Source organism: Leptosomus discolor, chromosome 1 (assembly GCF_034619465.1).
Source record: "Leptosomus discolor isolate bLepDis1 chromosome 1, bLepDis1.hap2, whole genome shotgun sequence".
Classification (NCBI taxonomy): domain Eukaryota; kingdom Metazoa; phylum Chordata; class Aves; order Leptosomiformes; family Leptosomidae; genus Leptosomus; species Leptosomus discolor.
This window is the reverse complement of record NC_141391.1, coordinates 155,318,582-155,335,992: the sequence shown is the minus strand read 5'-3', so window position 1 is coordinate 155,335,992 and position 17,411 is coordinate 155,318,582. Positions and strand designations below refer to the sequence as shown.

Here is a 17,411-nt window from a genome sequence, read left to right as displayed (position 1 = left end):
TCCTGGGGAAGAAGCCAACCTACGTGCCTCCAGACGCCAGCACTCGTCCCAGGCCTCCCAACACCACCAATGGAACGGTGAGCGGAAGAGGAAAATTTCTGCTAAATCCACTTGCCCCTACCCTTTTCAAATCCTTATGCTCCCAAGAAGTACCTATTTCCTAACTGAACTGAGTGCATGCGCAGCTACTCTTACTAATCTTGAATTGTAATACAGAAAAAAAAAAAAAGCTTTAGCAATTATTATACTCTTACATAATTACTTCATTATTAGAAGAAGATTTTCAGCATCAGCAGTTAGGCAACTGAGGCAACTTCTGAAGAACTAAATTCGTTATTTGATTAAAAACTGGCCTTGACCAAAACCCCAGCCCTTGAACTCATGACACTGATATAGTTTTAACCAACACAGAAGCACTCAAGTTACAACCTTGACACAGAATACCTCCTTTACCAGAGGGCTTACAAGTTTGTGTAAGACTACTCCAAGGTCTGTCAGAGATTCTTATTGTCCACCCCTCTTTTAAAACTAGAAACTGAGTATAGAACTGAAGGTTTCCCTTCCGGAAATCAGGATGGCAGCTAGGGAACTAAAACCTTTCCAGGTATCTCCTCAAAATAAGTGAGGTTATGCTCCCTGATGGGCTTCCACAGCAAAGTCACTTTTACAGCTTAGATCTACCTTGTCTTGAAGGAATGAAACAAAACGCTAGATCAGGCACTTGCATTAGAGCCATGAGTCAATTAGAAGCACTTCATTATTTTTCTGACCTACGTCACTTTGAATTTGCATTACACTTCAAGTTGGCTTGGTTTAGTATTAAGGATAGTTTCCATTTTAACTGTATCAGCGATTTTTTGATCTTGAACTTCATTATAAGTACAGGTTTAGATGAAGTAATAGGTGTACTTATTCAGTGAATAAAATTTAATTACTTACGACTGGAGGAAGAACTAGCTAACTAAAGAGCAAAACCACATCAGAAAATAAAAATTCTAGCACCAGCTCTAACTCAGACCTGTGTGTTTCAGTATTTCCAATGTATAAGAAGTTTGCTTCTAAATAATACAAGAACACCCCTCCCCACACCTCCTAAACGTGAATATATGCATCCATACCTGCAACGTACCAACCTCTCTGTTTGACAGCTGCTCCAGACACCAGACTATTTCTCTCTCTACCTCTCTCTCATGTAGGGATGTAAGGTATTCAGGGCACTGGGAGAAGAAGCTACACTATGTAATTTAGCATTTGGAGTCATACCTAATGAGGGACACAGGCTAAAACATTTTTGAAGTTCAAGTGACTTACAGCAGTTTCACAGACACCCCTCTTGGTAGAAAAATCGATTTTAAAAAAAATTCTTGCCTCCTGCCACTGCTTTCCCCTCTCCTCTCTCGTGCTGCAGTTTATTTACCCAACTCAGCTGTATTGATATTACTGTTTCTAGGGGCACAATATAAACCAGTTACTGCAATAATTCCACAGAGATTTGGGGTTTTTATGGCAGAAATAACCGAGACATCCAGTTCCATGCACAGCTGCACCAGCACAATCTGGGCAATAAAAGTCAGAAAGAAGTTTTTTAACCTCCTTTTGCTGCTGAAAGCAAGCATTTGTTAAACCCCACTCTTCAGGTATTTAGGTTTCTCCACCAGTTGAGAGTTTCTCCTTACTCAGGAAACTTAAGACGGGACTTGCATTACTCAAAGCATTTAATCACCCTGCCGGTTAGGTGTAAAATACATGTATACTGCTGAGTTTTGCCTGCCTTCAGCAAGTAAGCCAGCAGATACTTAAGACAAGGGAACCAATCTCACCTCTCATTAGCATCGAGAGGGGCAGACTCCTGCCCTATTTCTCCTTTCTGGCTGTCTATCCAGCATTAGCTCCAGCACTTATCAAACTTCTCAACTCATTAATTCCACTATAAACCACTATGCTATTAATAAATAAAATGGATAAAAAGATAGCCTTTTTCTGGTGAGTGGGGAGTCAAACTGGGCCCCTGTGTGAGCTGATGATCCAAGCCAGCTCATTTTCCCTGCTGCAGGCTCTCCCTGTGCAGCAGCAAGGAGCCATTTGCCTAGCGGGCTCAGCACCTCACAGGGCCACAAGACCCTGCTGGCAGGTGAGAGGTCCTGTCCCAATTACACAGACACGCTTGGGAAAGCTGAGCTGAAATAATTTTCAGCAACTAACACTGGGAACAAGAAGGCAGAGCTTCTGGCATCTGTATTTACCTCCAGAACAGACTTGATGCATGGTATTTGGCAATTCGCTCTGACTTCGATGCCTACAGTATTGCAATCTGCAAAACACCTTGTGTGGTTACGGTACATTTTATTCCACCTTCTGCAAGCATTTCAGAAGCGTTAGCAACTTACACTTTAACCCTAGCAAAACAGGTAGTACCGCTCGCTCTCCGTGGGATTGGGAAGTTAAGTAATATGCCCCAAAACACAGGAAGTATGTAAGACAGACACAAACCAGAGGCCTGACATCCTCAGTGCCTGCACAGTGCCCTGTCCGTTAACGTTTCCTAAACGGGGAGCCAGGCCAGCATTCACACAGGGTACCGTACCCAACCCCGGCTGTAAAACACCTTCCGAGCGTTTCCAAACCACAGAGGGAAACCGATCACGACCCCCCCCGCGCAAAAGCTCGGTCGGCCACAGCCGCCAGGCAACAGCAAGCGTGACAGCAGGGGCACGGAGGTGGCCTCGTCTGAAACCCGACCGTGACCGACGGCCCTCCCCAGCCGGAGCGCGGCGGGGCGGGGGAAGCCCCGGCCCCCAGCCCCCGCGGGTCCGGGCGCGCCGCCTCCTCACGGCGGCACGGGCCGCCCCCGGGACAGAGCGGGCCCGGGCCCCGGGCGCTGCCTGCGGGCGCCGGGGGCTGCGCGGCGGGAGCGAGGCCGCGGCGAGGCGCGGAGCGTCCCCGCCCCGACACCGCATCACCGGCGGCGGCTGGAACGAGCGGCGCCCCCGCCGCCGGAGGGGGGAGGAGGCCGGGGCCTCCCCGGAGCGGGGATCCCCGCCGCCGGCCCCGCGCCTCACCCTGCCCCGCGGGGCCCCGGCGAGCCCCGCGCCGCCGCCGCCTCCCCGGCCGGGCCCGCCGGCGGCCCCCGGGTGCGGGCCGGCCGAAGGGGGCGGGGGCGCGATCGGCGGCGGGGGGCGGGCGGCCGCCGCAGCCGCCGTGTGGCCTCACCTCCTCCGGAATGGCCGGGTCGGCGGTGCCGCCGCTGCCCGCCGCGTAGCAGGCGCCGAGCGCGGGCGGCGGCGGCTCGGGCTCCATGTCCCCGTTGAAGAGCGACGGCCCCTCCGCGCTGCTGCCGCTGCTCAGCGCCGCCATCTTGGATCGAAGCGCTGGGGCGAGGGAGGGGGAGGGGGGAGCCGCGTCCCCGCCGCCGGGACGCCCCCAGCCGCGACCCGTAGTGGGAGGGGGGAGGGGGGCGAGCGCAGATCCCGGCCAGCTCCCAGCGGCCCGCGCCACCGGCACGTCACGCCCGGCCCGTGACGTCACCCAGAATCGCCGCCGCGGCCACTGCGCATGAGCCGCGTGACGTCACCGGGAAACACCCTGACGTCACGGCGCGACCACCCGTCGCCCTGGGAACTCGAACGTGGGCTCGAGCCCCGCCCCTTCGCTGCGGCCCCGCCTCCCCCGCCGCCGCCGCGCCCCCTGGCGGCGTGGAAGCGCAGTGGGCGGCCGGGAGGGGATGACCGGCGCGGCGGGGCGCGGGCGGCGGGAGGAGCCGCGCACCGAGCCGGCCGGGGGCGGGGGTCGCCGAGCGGCCAGCGCCGGGGGGGTCTGCGGCGGGTCCTGCCAGCAGCGGCCTCGGCCGCAGCGCGGGGAGCGCCGCACGCTGCCGGCGGAGTAAACCCCGGAGTAAGGCGCCGGCAGGGTTACGGTGGGAAGCAAACGGGATCTGACACAGGGTGCGAGCTACCCGTCTGCTGGGGCGGGAGGGCGGTGAAAACGGCGAATAGCCGCGGGGGGAAAGGGACGGCCAGACCCCTCGACCGGTCTGACGTCTCTTGACAAACCATAGTGTTGTGGCTTTGAGGTAAATCTGTAAACATGGACCAAGCGACAGTGGCAGAGATACTTCCAAAATCGCATTTTCATCTGAAAATGTTGTGCCTACTCTAGTTATAACTAAAATTATTGATGCCTACAATTAAGACATCCCTATTTTTTCAATTTTTTCAGCATTTAGGCCTTGAGCGGCAGCTGGTGCTCTATTTACATAGTGTGCTTCAACTGAAGGAAGGTTCTGGGCATGAACTCAGCAGAAACTGGGACCCCTTCCTTCCCCTCAGTAACCCCTCTCTCTTAGACTCTGGCCAGCTTTGTCCACTCTGGAGGTCCAGGAGCAGATCCCATTTGCCAAATACGAGCATCCATGCCGCCTGCACCTTGCCTGCATGACAGGACGGGCGCCGCCTTTCCCGACGGCCTGGCTTGCTGAGGGAAAAAGGTGGGGTCACAGAGCGGGACCTCTGTGGGCTTCGGTCCTCTGATGCACATGAGAGCAGAACCGGCGTGGTAGGTAGGGTGCACTGGGAAACACTGCTCCTTCCAGCTCAGAAACGAGGAGGAGCTGGCAGCCACTGCTGCCCCCCAAAGCCTGCACCCACCATGTCCCCAGTGCCGGTGGCCATCTTCCCCCAAAACAGCAGAGTGCTTCCGTTTAAAGTAAAAAATTGACCTGTGTCATATCCCGGGCTGCCCCACCCATTGAAATGCTGCTTACGCACATAAAGCATTCACTAAGTCAGGTGGTTTATGTTGCTTTCTTGCTGAAAAGGTCTTTAGGATAAATACTGAATTGGTAACAGCATTCTAATGCATTGCAAAGAACAGCTAACGTATCAGAACAGCAGCAGGATTTTGAAGAAGGTGAAGGCTGTTCTGTCACAACCTGATACATTTTATGGTAGTGAATTAAAATACTAAGTTGAAACATGCAAGTGCAAACATCCCTATCTTTGTTTCACTTCAGTTGTGACAAGTAACCACAGAACTTCTTAATGTAATAATCCCGATGATAGATTTGAGGTTTATATTTCATCTTTCACAGTGGGGCCATTGGTGTGTAAATTGTTTCAAATTCAGTTTGATACCAGCAGTGCTGTAAAGAAAATGTAAATGCTGTAAAGAAAATGTAAATGCTGTAAAGAAATGCAACATCAATTTACTGTATGGACACAGCAAAACCACGATGGAGTCAGGAATACCAGACCCTGTGGTTTGGAGGGAAGGAACTTTGGGCATGAATTTAGCTGAGGGTCCTTCCTGTAGAGAGCTACAGAGTATTAAACACCTCCTGAACACAGAAATAAGCCAAATAATCTAGTTAATATTTAAGTCGATTTTAAGTGATTATCTGACAGGCTACACTTTCCTGAGACAGGACTCTAGGTTTTCCTACCACTGGTGGCCTGCAGTGCGGTCAGAAAACAGGCTGCACAAATATATAAGAATCAAACGTAGAAACTAAGCAGCTCGCCAAGTTTAGAAATTTAATAGCCACATTAATGAAGAGGACAATTATCAGCAATCCCTGCTATGCGACGGGAATGTGTAATGGTAGTGAAAAACGCACACAGACTCTGGAAAATAACACACGTGCTGAGGACTAAACGCTGGGACAAATTTATCTGATCTGCGAAGGGAAAGGTGGCAGAGGTAATACGAGATGGCTCTCCTAGCACACAGCCTGTTGTAGGTTAACTAACAGCATAATATGGGTTAACTAACAGAGTAAGTCCATTCATTTCAATGAAATTTATACCAAGGGATAATTTAGTCTCAGTGTACAAAACATAGTCATAGCCCTTGATTTATTCCCCAAGCAATTTGTGTCTGGGACGTAACTCTAGTGGTGGAATTAGTAGCCTGCTGTCAATCTGTAACTTGTAATACCTTTCCCAATGCTTTTAGTAATCTTGCGTGGCTGTGTTCCTGAACTTTTAATTCTTTCAGAAGATTAGCATTCACAAAAATATATATTTGCTAGACTTTCTTATTACATTTGATGTACTACCTGAGGAGTTGCAATTCTGAACCCTAATATTGACAGCTGATGACCAAAACTGGGAACACAGCAGAGTTACCACCCGAAATACATGAGATGAAAAAACAGTGTTCCACCTAAAATAAAGACCAGAATACCGTTTTAAAAGATAGTTGTGTAGGAAGGAGACAGAAATCTACTATTTATGCTATACTTTCCTTTTGTTTCGGGTAATCCACACCTAGTGATAAATGGAATTTCCTACTCCTTCACATGGTGGCATCTTTGGTCTCTCTGCTTAATCCACTATGGTGGAAGATAAATCATTAATAACTAACTATTTCTTGATATGAAATCCTATCTGTTGAAAATTGATATCAACAACATCTTTCACAGAGACTAGCTTTCATTATCAACACAGGTCAAAATCAAACTTATAAGCTAGATGTGAAAGGCTGGTTTCTGCTATCAAATCCGTAGGCCAGTCAGGGCACTGGCTGGTTGATTCCTACAATGCAGCACAGCCAGTTTATCTGGTATTGCAGCAGGTGATGCATACTTGTAAATACAAACCCTGCCACCTCCCATCAAATTCTTAGTTATGCACAGGGTTTGATCCTCCTTGGAATTTTTTAATTTTACTTCAGAAAATAAGTCCAGTTGTTAAAAGACTCTTCACCTAGATTGCCCACCACCAGAACATTTATCTGGTCTAATCAACACCTGAACAAACAGAGAACAATGTTTTAACAAGATAGTAAAAAAAAATTATGTGGCTACCTGACAGCAACTGCCTCATTGTGAGCATTTGAACACATCTTTATTCTTCCCCCTTTAAAAGAATTAATCTTAATGAGATGCTCCAAAATGAGAATGTCCAAAAGAGATATTAGATGAAGCCTAATATCAGTCTCATTTGTGATGTGATTTCAATAGAAGCCAGTATCTCAAAAAAACCCCAGCCTTCCAGTTTCTTAATCAAAAAATTGCATATTCGTAGAATGATAGAATCATTAAGGTTGGAAAAGTCCTCAAAGATCATCAAGTCCAGCCACCAACCCAACACCATCATGCCCACTAAACCATGTCCTGAAGTGCCACATCTACACGTTTTTTGAACACCTCCAGGGATGGTGACGGCACCCCTTCCCTGGGCAGCGTGTTCCAATGCTAGACCACTCTTTCAGTAAAGAAATTTTTCCTAATGTCCAATCTAAACCTCCTCTGGCGCAACTTGAGGCCATTTCCTCTTGTCCTATCAATTTCTACATTGGTATGATAATAAAACCTGATTTTTTAAGTGGTGTGAAAATTCAACACATCTTAAACTCTAGATCTCTAAAGTGCCCTTAAAATTTGCCCAAATTCCCCAAAACTGCTTAGCCTTTTCACACATTGAAAAGACAGTGTTTGTACCATACATAGGAGCATTTGCATATGGCCCATGTACGTTTGAAAATGCTGCACCACAACAAAACAATTACAGATCTTCTAAAGTACGTTAAAATATACACGACGCTTTTAAATGCTGTAGTACGAACTGAAAATGCACAACTTCAGGTATCTAAAGCAATGGAACTGTTTATATACCATACTAATCCTCAGTCTTAGCAGTGGAAATACAGATGTTGATGGAACACAGATACTAATGAAAACAGTCACGTTCCCTGTTATCTTGGCCAGAAAATGTGAAGCAGAACAAAAATTAGGCTGTTGTCCAGAGTTCAGTCATTTTCTGATTACTAGTCAGAATACTACATACTTAGGAAAATTGCTTTGCTCTCCAGGAAAAGAATGTTGAAGATATTTTTTAAGGAGAGAACCCAGAACTTTTGTTCACTTCTCCTTAGCACCTATATAGGTTTATTATCCCACTCACTTTAAGATATACTGTACATCTTTTCATGTTTCTAGGGATCACTGTCTGATTGCTCCAATGTGAGGCAATAGAGAAAGCAAGGCAGCTTTTTTTTTTTTTCCCCTCCCCCTCTTTAAACTATTGCTGTACAGATCATAAGTATTTTTCCCTTTGGTAGCTTCTTGAAAACTTCTGTTCCAGGAGATTTACCATTCTGTGACACTGCTGAACCTGAAAAATTCATACCTTCAGTGAGAAATTAGGTAATACCGAGGTGGTGATTTGAACATGGCAGCTCAACAAGCTCATCCATTTTTTTTTTCAGTTGATGGAGACTTCATAGCTCTTTGCTTTTGAGTTAAATACACAAGCAGAAGCGATGAGGATGGGTAGAGACCAGGAGAACAAAGTAGGTAGGGAAAAAAAAAAGTGAGTCCACCAAGTTCTTAACTCGGTTTTCATTCTACCATTAAAAGCAATGTTCATCTAACAAACTTTCTTTTATATATAAATAATAACATATTCTGGATTTTCTTGTAATGATATTGGAAATGTTTACATAGTTTTCATTTGATTCAAGCATAATTTATTTTAGAGTCATTATTTATAAAACTGTTGCTCTTCTCTCCCTAAACCACAGCCCAAACCTTCAGAAAGTAAAAAGCAAAACATTTTCCTTTGGAGGCAAAGCATGGGAGGCAGGGAGCAGGAAAGGTGACGGGACTGGGATGTGAGAGTGACTTTGCATTTAGGTTCTTTCTGTATCCTGCATGTTTTTCGGCATCGCAAGAACAAATTGCTAACCTGTTCTCTTCCTTAAGTAGTGACTTCAGCGACCAGCAGTGTATGTGCTGCATCCCAGTGTTCTGCCTCTCTCTCTGCTGGCCTCCTGTCTTCGCTTGTGTACTAGCATGGGAAGCGGAGAAAACTACATGTTTTATTGAACAGTAGTGTAAATACTGACAGATGTGGCATATAAGGGACCATCAAGAGAGAGCACAAGCCCTGAAACTCCTATTAAGAGAACAGAAGTAGCAGCCAGTGGAAAAGGAGGGGGAGGGATGGGATAAAAGATTAGATGCAGAGAGAAGATAGTAGAAGTAGACACTGGAGGAGAAGGTGCAGCCCTCCTAGGAAACAAGAAGCAGATGAAAATAGGGAAACAAAGGAGTAAGGAGCATTGATTTTCCTGCCTGACGTACTTTACTGGAACTGGGACCAAATCTCACATTTGAGAAGATTAGTCAAGACCCTCCTGTTACCTCAGCACCCCTCGTCATTGCTTTAACGCGTTCAGCTTGTTTGGATATCTGATTTCTGAGTCCTTTGTGTTGGACAGTGATAAGCTGATCAGCTTTAACGACTAAATCATTTTAGATTCCTCGCATTATTATTCCAGTGTGAATAATCACATTTCATAACTCAAAACCATCCCATTTAGGCACAAAAAAACCACTAATGTGATTGAGTGAGTTCCAAGAAGGGGCAGGAAAGGGTACCACCTCAAGCAAGTTATTTTGCTGTTCAGAAAATGACTGTTCAATTATGTTCCAGTCTTAGGATTTTTCTTCATAATATCCAGGCTAGCTGAGCTTCCCCTGGCCTGAATACCTGCTATAATTTGATTCTTCAGCACTTTACAGACAGGTGGGTAACTCTCGACATCTCTGATCTAATAACAGTTTAGGTAGTAACTGCACCTTTCAGTTTCTAGCCTCTTCACTGAGCAGAAAAAGTCCATTAGGGTTGATATTGGCCTGGAGTAAGGAAACTTTAAGGGTCCAAAAAGGCTAAATCAATAATATTAATCAAATACAGAAACCGCAGTTTTGACATGGGACAGAGAGAACATGGTGACCAATCACATTTTTCAGGGCAATACCCCATGTTGCTGGAGTTTTAGGAGTTATTGCTCTTCAGTGATAGGCCAAATAGGATGGATAACCTTTTTAAATGAATGCTTATATGGTAATATATGTCTTCATCTTATATATTTAAACAGAAGTGTCTTTTGCTGACAGAGTCAGTATCACAGTTCATAATCCATCCTCGTCTTTTAATCCTAACTACCACTGAGACTACACAAACCTCACAGACATTTAGTCTCTCCTGTATAAAGGCAAGCGGCCTGCCAAACATGTGGGAATTAGGACAGTCTCCAAACGACGTTGCTATATTCTCATCGTTCCTACGAGTATGCACTTGGCCACAGGCAAAATTTCTGGTGCAGTGGTCAATGGCGTCTCAACATTTTTGATGCTATGGATTGCTTGAAGCTTTTGGTTATGCTAAAGGCCCTCGGATGTGGTTACTCCTTTTTAATATGATATGACTTCTCTCTCCTGAAGACGCATTTGTTTTGGTAAATGAACACAATTTCTGTTACCCCCCTCTGGGGGAATTCTGCAAGGCTCCAGCTTAGATCTCCGTTTTGTCTTATTTTTAAGTGGTTTGCGTGCCTAGTCAATACCCTGCTATCTGTCCTCAGAGGGCATTAATGTTTATTAATAAACTTGGTGATGCTATCAAACAACTTGAGTTTGAAATTACAGAGACACATCACACTGGCAGCTGTATTGATGTCAAGCAACGGAGTGCTATTCTGGCAAACGTCACAGCATGTAAGCAGAATGACTAAGTGTAAAAGCAGAAAAACAAGGAGGCTGCAGTGTTACTTTCTAGGTGTCAGTAACAACTCCGACATTCCCTAGCCTAATTAATACTTTTTGGTTTACACTGTTCATTCAAAAAGCATTTGTGAAGCCTGAAGCTTGTGAACAATGCTTACCCGCACATCAGTTGCACCAAACAGACCGAGGACAGACAGCCAAGAAATGACACACTCTGCCTCACACGCAGCTGCATATCAGTTGCCTCCCATCCACTCACACAAGAAACGTCGTCTGTCTAGGTGGCAACTGGACTGCCTCATTCACAGGCTCCTCTCCGATACAAATATGCCAGATTGAACAAGGCAGCTGAATACTGCTTTAGGTTGGAGCCTTCATGCTTCTATGGCTACAAACTAAACGTCATACTAAGTAACATCAGCTGAAACACCAGTCGTATCTCTTTCACTTAAATAAAAAGCCAGCATCAACTCTGACATCTTAGAAATAATTAAAAAAACCCACAAAATATATAATAAACTTCTCTGTTAACTAGCCAGCTCAGTACTCAATGCAATGCCCTCACACTTTCAGATCATTTCTGTCATTGCCTGCTGCTCTCCCAGAAATACTCTGAGCGACAGCTTGATGCTGCCTGTCACACACAGGTCCCTTTGCATGCAGGTACAGAAATCAGAAATGTTGCATCTTGTCCCTAATAGTTGCTGGTTGTAAATAAGACAGCATCGCCCAGATGTCAGCACAGCACACCTCAGCTGTACTGCTCCAGCCTCCCAGTGGATGAGGCCACCTGCAGCTCTCTTCTCCATGGAAACCTCTGTTATGCAGAGGTAAGTCCCACTGATACCAGTTGGAGATACTCAATTATTCAAACAGCTTCTAAAGTTAGACCACTTCTGTAGGCGCTTGAATCTGGAATCACATTTTAGGCATCCACTTTTGAAAACTGGGGGCCAGGTGACCCCGTTCATTTTTATCCAGGCAAGACAGTGGAAACTGAGGAATGTGATGCATTTACAATTATGCATTTGCAACGACACACCATTGCATGTGGCAGTAGAATGGTTTTTAGACTTTCTGGACCTCAGGTGGTTTTTGTTCCTAATACCATTAAAAGCCCATTTACTGAAACAGCCCACAAGGCAAACATCAGACGTGCAGAAACAACAACTGAAGTGGGAGAGACCCTTCGAACTCCATGAAATATTTACAAACAGCTTTAGGAGCCCTGGGATGAAGTAAAGTACTTTCAAACATAGACAGAAAACCTAATGGATATAAAAATCCTATTTTAGCTCTTGGTGAGATTTGTTTTCAGAGACCAAGCTATGATATGAGAAAACGTATGAGGTCATCCAGTCTGCCTCCTCCTCTTCCAGGAGTAAAGTGGTCCCAGTGCTGTGTTTTATAACACTTGGCTCAGCCTAGCTTTGCCTGACTCAGACAACAGAAGCCAAACATACTTCTTGGGAATCTTCTCAATTTTTCTAAATATTTCACTTTGTGGAATTTTCCCCAGTATTCCACCCAGAACAATTCAATGCGGTGTGTATAAAGACACTTTGATGTCATGATCGTTATCCTGTTGATTTCATCTTTATCCCCTTAGACAACCCTAAATAATTTCTCAGCCAGCATGGTGGTGATGTCCCTCTAACATCTGCCTACAGTCATGCTCCTCACCATTTGGACACTATAGCTGTGCTCTGCTGTGACTGAGCCTTCACAAGCAAATTCTTTCAGACGTTTTCATGTCTGTTCCTTCCTCTCTGTACTCAAGACATACTGTTATTGCACTTGAGGAAAAGGACAAGGAGAAGTGAGGAGGAGAAAGAAGTGAAAAGACAAGAATGCTTTTCTTCATGCTATCCCAGCTGTGCAGGCACAGAAAGATCCATTCTAAGTATCTGGCCCCCACACATCATTTAAGTTTTACCTCTAAGATAAGGGTATTGTTTTCATTTCTGCTTCCTCTTATATGCCTAATAAATCCTTTTTTTTTTTTTTTTTTTTTCTTCTTCATTATTATTAGAACCTTTGAGATTTCCATGGTTGTCTGGACAGTTTAGAGAAATGATGCTGCCCCTAGAAGAGGTTAAACAGAAAGAGTTTCTGCTCTCACACATCTCCATATCAAGATGAAAAAGAGAGAACGTCCCTTTGAAGCATTTTGTTTCAAGGATCTACTCCAAAGGGATTGTACAAGAAGTGTCACAATCAAAGAGTTACAGAGGAGAACTGAGTTTAAAGGAATCAATCTGAGATGGCCATAGCACCTGTTTTCTTTGCATACGAAACACAGTCATTCCCTCATCAAAGAAGCCTTTCAGATTTATGAAGCTTTTCCAAAACATACAGAATTGTTGTTTTTAAAAATGATCCTAAAATGGCCTTCAAACTCAAGGTGGTAGAGGAATATGTATGCAGATACTTTAAAATTTGAAAAAATATTTAGTTTAAGAAATACTTGTGTTTTTTTTTTAAATTTATACTTTCCGACCAAGATTTTTTTCAGCATTTGAATCTCCAACATCTAATGTCTCTAAAATCTAAAAATACTGTGACTATATTGGCTTACCACAGTTTATTTTACGTGTTAAAAATGTCAGCAACTGTTGCATACAATCAACTCTCTGAAATAAAGCTGTGAAGTATGCAGAGGTACAAGTCCTACCGCAGCCAGGCTAAGCTGCTCTTTTCACAAGGTTCTCCTGGGGTAAATTCCCATCCTAGAAGCAGCTTACCCTCATGACACTATTCACTAGGCGATCATTATTCTAATTTTACTCTTGAGGAAACGTAGGCAAGTTAGACAAAGCATTTGTCTAAAACCATAGAGTAACTCAGGTGCATTTCGCTGACCTGTGTAAACTCAGCGCACTGCTTTAGTAAGTAGAATAAACTCTTTCCACATTAGCAGAAACTTCTTTCAAGTTAATACTTTCTTGAGCAGAGCACGTGTATTTTAACATGCTCGTACCTTTGCCAGAAGGCAAGACTGCTTTTTTTTTCCTTCCACCATTACAACGTACGGTCATACGCAAGTGAACTTCTGCCTGTTTGCAGGACTGTCAATAGTAAGAGGTTCCAGCAATAGCTGCACACCCTATAGGATATATGCAGCAACTGGGTCAGCCTGTTTACAAAATAACTTGTGGTTATCAAGGCAGTACTCAGCAGCCATGACTATATTATACCAGAGTATAATTAAAGACAGACATAGTAAAAGCACTGTGAAATAAGGAGTCAGCAGAACTTCATGGAACTATTGTGTCCAGTTCTGGGCCCCTCAGTTCAAGAAAGACAGGGAGCTGCTTGAAAGAGTCCAGCACAGAGCCACAGAGATGATTAAGGGGGTGGAACATCTCCCTTATGATGAAAGGCTGAGGGAGCTGGGTCTCTTTAGCTTGGAGGAGACTGAGGGGTGACCTCATTAATGCTTATAAATATGTAAAGGGCGAGTGTCAGGAGGATGGAGCCAGGCTCTTCTTGGTGATGTCCAACGGGTGCAAGCTGGAGCACAGGAGGTTCCACATTAACATAAGGAAAAACTTTTTCACTGTGAGGGTGGCAGAGCACTGGAACAGGCTGCCCAGAGAGGTTGTGGAGTCTCCTCCTCTGGAGACATTCAAAACCTGCCTGGATGCGTTCCTGTGTGATCTACTTCGGGTGAACCTGCTCTGGCAGGGGGGTTGGACTAGATGATCTTTCGAGGTCCCTTCCAACCCCTAACATTCTGTGATTCTGTGATTCATAAAGATGTTCAGGATTGGGAAGAGGTTAGGGTTTTGGTTCTCAGTCCTCCGCGGATCAGGTAGCCAGGTTTATTCCAATCAAGAATGAAAACATCCATCTAAACATCTGCCAAGGACAGTCAGCTCGCACCCTCAGGAAAAGAGCGAATTTTGTAACAAACCATAGCAGTCTGAATGGTGAAAAGAATCATTGCAAGGGGGAAAGCCAAAAATAAAAATCTAATTGAACGTGATTATTTGTACATTAAATGGATGCACCACTATACCAACAGCTGTATAAAGCGTAAGTGTTCACATCCTTACCCCTCAGAATAGGCCTGTAACTCTCCTTCCCCTCTGAAATACACACACTGCATTAATACCCAGCACGATGCTTCAGGATTGACTTCTCATTTGTCTAGACCTTGTGATTAACAAAACATGGTCTTCAGGCAATGTCTACTCCTAAATGACAGAGCATGGGTTAGAAGGGAGGTAGGAAAGTGCTATTTCTGCCCAGCTGCGGAGAGGAGAGGGCTGTATTTTCTGGAACAAAATAGTTATGCTAACACTCCCAGCAAGCGATGGATTATCCTAACACTAGGATATGCTCCAATAATGGCTGAATCATTGTTATTTTATGGTGAAGTCTCAGAGGATGTGAAACAGCCATTTTTGAGAAGACCTAGTTCTAGCAAATGAGTACAGAAGAAAGATCATGAAAAATTACGCAGGGGAACCTTTCTTATACTGCTTTTTTTTAAAAAGCTATAATTTTTTCACTCCATCCACTTTGCTTTTGTAAACACTGTAGAGAAAAGATGAAAATCAACAATTCAGTCCATTTGTTTCACATCTGCAGGCTTCACAGGCACTTCCATCAGTTTCTCTCTCTGTTTGGATACACTGCTCTAAGTATCTTTCCAAAGGATGTTCCCAGGGCAACGCTTTGTTTCTAGAGCAGGTTTGCTCTGGTGGGTTGCAGACGAAGGGGATCGTTATAGATGACTAGCCAAACAAGCCTTTTGCTTTCCTGTTCATGACAGGAACTTCTCAAAATCCATAAATAGCTAGATGGCTTGGAGCAGACATTGAAGAGCAGGTATGAACCCCCAGCCTAATTATCTAATACTACACTGTCCGTATCTGCGTCCAGCAAGGTGGCACGCTAAGATACAGAACACCTGTAGCATTCACTGCCCTCAGTAGGCTCTGTAGATGCTCAGGTCTTAAGTAGGTGAAATGTGGATTCAGAAGCATAAGCACGGCCAAGCATGATGTGCAAGTATTTCATTTATCCTTGTGTGTATACTCCTAACCAGCCCTCCCCCGACACATGAAGTTTAAGGCCATGCATACGTGCTTTCCTGGAGCAGGACCATAGTTCACTTTTTGATGTGTCACTGCTTTCCCTCTCTTGCATGTTTATACTGTTAAAGGTTTAAGTGTTTCACAGGAACAAAAAAGATGCTGTTGATTTTTCATCTTAAATTGCAGGAAAAGCATTTTAAGTCATCTTTGGTTTAATTTTAGAAGACATCAAGCTCTTGCTGACAAAGGTGTTACAAGTGCAGTCACTAGCTGTCCAAAGCCGCCACAGTAATTTTGCTGAAGAGGCTCAGAACTCTTTCTCTCCACCAAAGCAAGCTGAACAACTTCACCCCTCACAGCCAGAAACACCGTGCCAGGCAGCAGCAATCTTCCTACTTGGGCAATTCCCTCTCCTCCCTAGTACATGGCTGCATGCCACTCTTCTTCCTGAAGAGGAATTCAAGGGGACCAGACCCCTTCCCCTTGGCTGCACACACATGTCCCAATAACCAAGCATTTCTCAGAGGGCCCATCACAGTACTTCAGCACCAGACAGGTCACGACCCACAGAGACCAACTTAATTAAAATGTAATTACAGTACATGACACTAAAATGCCATAGGCACACTGAAGTTGAGCAAAAGTTGTAAGTTACTAGAAGGATTTTTAAATTAAGAGTAAGAGAAACTTACTGCTACAGTACAGAGCGCATATATGTTTTACTAACTCCTGCAGCATTTTGTTGACAGTGGTAAGAACTCAGGTGCTTCTCTCACAACACTGCAGATCTCCTAAAATCAGCTTCTCTTCAAGCTTAGAACACCAGTAAGGATATTGGACAAGAACTACACAGCTCACCAGAAACACCTCTAATACAATCAGCATCTCTTCAACTACCAACCGGGGTGAAGTACAGCTGTTGAGCTGTTACAAATTTATGTAGAGCACCAATTTCAATGGTCAGACAGATCCCTTCAAATACACTTAAATTTGAACAAGCTTGGTTTAGAAATGTCAGCAGGTCAGTCCTGCTCCCTGCTTCAGAATGCCTCTGTACGCAGAATCAGGCATACCCCAAGCCAACTGTGCAAACGCTCTCTGCTCCCATCACTCTACATTTTTAATAGCTCTCCTTTACTACCTCAAGGATGTTCCTCTAAGCTGACATCGTCTGGATATTAAAAGATGCTGTGTCAGGGCACACACAGGCAAGACGCACACGTGGCCAAGCAGAGCAGCACAGCTGCGTTCTGTGCTTTCTATTCCCTGACAGGGACTGACAGGTAAGAACGGTTGATGCACACAATTGTTAACATTAGCGACACTGAAGGAGACTAGTGATAAAACCACGTACTGAATTCCAGTAAAACTGTTCATCACCTTATGAAATATTTCGTAAGTGTCCTCCAGGCAATCAAAATAAACTCAAAATGCTTTTATTACAGTAAACTTCAATATTAGTAGGGGGTCTCAAACTGGAAAACGGTTTGAGCCTTCATATTTCAGCCTCTGCTGTTGCAGTATCTAAATATTCAGGGTGCAATGACAGTGCTGTGGGCAGGCAATGGACCATGAAACATTATCCAGTGCAAAATGCAGAACACTAGATTCTAACAGCAACTTAAAGAATTAACGCTAGAGCTACCTGAAGTGAAACTCATTATAATAGGCAAGACAAGCAGCAGTAGAAGCAGGAAATCTTATTTTTTTTTGTGGCCACATGCAAAACAGTGTTGATATTAATCCAAGAAAGTAAAACAGACAATGAGAAGCAAACAAATTTCCAGATCCAGAAAAAATGAAACAGATACAAGTGTTTGCAAGAAAAACACCGAGCACTCACTTTTTTCTTTTTT

The 17,411-nt window shown here is 44.6% G+C and overlaps 1 protein-coding gene across 2 annotated transcripts in view; it reads right to left on the bottom strand.

Moving 5' to 3' along the window:
- Window positions 1–3,262, bottom strand: part of BRAF (B-Raf proto-oncogene, serine/threonine kinase) — an 82,146-nt gene extending 78,884 nt beyond the window's left edge. For both annotated transcript variants that reach the window (XM_086479446.1, XM_086479452.1), the window contains exon 1: window positions 3,211–3,262. The gene's annotated coding sequence lies outside the window, so the exon portion shown is untranslated. The remainder of the gene's footprint in view (window positions 1–3,210) is intronic.
- Window positions 3,263–17,411: the final 14,149 nt, after the last annotated feature.